Consider the following 2,422-nt stretch of genomic DNA (forward strand, 5'->3'; position numbering starts at 1 on the left):
CCATCGTCTACCTGAGACAATATCAATAAAACTTATCTCTATTTTTGTCATGTCATTTCTGTGGGTCAAATCCACTCAACTTCAGTCTGATTGATATTATCTCAAGCAGACAACCAAAAAAATCAGTTTTCTGAAAATCTACAAAAATGGAGTTATCTGTTTTTGCACATGAAATATTCCGTTAGGTCTTCATCTTGCTATGTGAAATGCCTTCAGGTGACATATGTTGTGAGCTGGTGATATGTAAATTAAATAATAACAAACACACACACACACTATGTTAATCTGCATTGTTTGTATCTGGCTGAAATGCAAAACGAGAAAACAGATCTCTCCGAGGTTTTCCTCCTGATGTTTACGTGTCAAAAGCAAGAAATGTCTAAGCAGAACGTTTCATGGTCACCTGACGCCTAATTAGACTTAATGAGCTGCTTCTATTATCACAATTATTTAGAATATTGCAACATATGAATAGCAAATTCGTTCTATTTCTCGTAATGCAACAGTAAATAACTTGAAACGAATAATGGAACCTGATCATATGAATGATGTATTGTGCTCTAATTCACCTCATAGTCACACAATAACATTCAATAGCGCGGCTCTAATTGGATCTGTGCTGGTTTGTGCTCCCTGCTCCTCCATTCGTTCCCGCTAATGCACAGCGCTGTGTTTACCTGTTTGTTTAGATTGTAGAGTATGTAACAAATCATATTTATTGCTTTGCTGGCAAGCAAATACACCCTATAGGCTATGATGCTAAAAAGAATTGATGAGTAGTCCTGAACACAATGATCAGATTTACATGTTTATTTTACCCATTTGTTTTAAAAGTTGACAACCTTTTTTTTAAAAACACTTCAGAGATATTTAGCAGAAAACTCTTTAAATGTTTGGAAATGGTCAAAAATGCAGCATTGAAACCCTCAGATTCACAAAAACATTGAGTTAGTCCATTTAGCCGGTTCAGTGCATGCATGTAAGCATGACAAAGCTGCTTGTCTCTACCACTTCTGCCTCGTCGCTACTCTCCTCCTCCTCCTCCTCCTCATCATCATCATCTGCAGGCTGCTTAAGTAATAACAACAATATTAATAACAATTACAATATCTACTGTATTTGTGTAGCACATTTTAAACACGGAGCCGACGACACGCTTTACAGAGAGGCCAATAAAAGGACACTCAGGAAGATCGTTAGACAACAGAAGGCCAATCTGGCCAAACGTGAAAGTAAAAGGACCAAATAGAGCTAAACGTGGTAAAAGATTAAGAAAAGGAATTAACACAGCGAACGCCACTGGATAGAAATGGAATGCCATTTGACATGAAGGAAAAAGAATAAGTGGAATAAAAGATAATAGGGGGTAAAACCATTTAGAAAGAAAGGATAAAGAAAATAGCCCCGTTAATAATAGAAATAATAATATAATAGGCAATAAATTATGAATTAACAGTGAATGCATTTAAAATAAAAGAGGATAAGATGGAAGTAGTCAGTAGACCTACATCTATATCTTAGCACACTTTGCAGCTCCAGTCAGCAAAGCCTTTTTCTAACATTTGGCACCTCCGTCAGCCCGGTCACGGCATCGAGTGCGAGGCAGATTTAACAAGTGTTAAAAACTACTTGTCTGAGTGCTGAATACTTTCAGTTGTGATGGCAACTGCTACCTGCTATTACAGGTTTCACCAGCTGTGTTGTTGCAGCTATGACGACCTATTCAGTACGTGTATACAGATAAACGGGCTTTTAAAATCGAGGTCAGAAACATATGACAAAGATTGGCTTACCAAGAGCATTCACAAGCTTGTGCCTGACTATTTAAATACTTATTTGCAAATGGTGAAACCTCAACTTAATGGCATTTGGAAAGAGAAATAGAAGGATATGGGCTTGATACTCGATAGGGGATCAATAAAATGCTGTCAAACCCCAACATTACCCATTAAGCCTGGATTTTCAGTGAGTATTTTTTCGCCTCTGCAGCATATTATCCTGGTTTTAAAGCACAATGTTATATTTACCACTTTGTCAGGCAGCATTTCATCAAAAAAAACAAAAACAAAACACCTAGATAACACCGCTATGCACTGCTTTCCAGTTTGAGAAGTTGGTGGAGACCAAACTAGAGATTAGGGCGGGGTGATACGGCCAGAAGTATTTATCACAATATAATGAGAAAATTTGCGATAACGATGTAACTGATGATATAATTGACGCTGGACTAAATACTTCAAAACTGCACAACTTTATTGGTGCAAATACAAAAAACTGAACAATTTCCTTTCCATTTAGCAAGCAGCTGTTTTTGCATTAAAGCAATAATGTACCAAAATCAACGGTGCATAAGTTGTAAATTGCTTGCTGACAATTTGTTTAATTAAAAGGCATTTCAAATGGAAATGGGCTGACAAATCCT

Source organism: Stegastes partitus, unplaced genomic scaffold (assembly GCF_000690725.1).
Source record: "Stegastes partitus isolate 25-593 unplaced genomic scaffold, Stegastes_partitus-1.0.2 Scaffold500, whole genome shotgun sequence".
NCBI classification, from domain to species: domain Eukaryota; kingdom Metazoa; phylum Chordata; class Actinopteri; family Pomacentridae; genus Stegastes; species Stegastes partitus.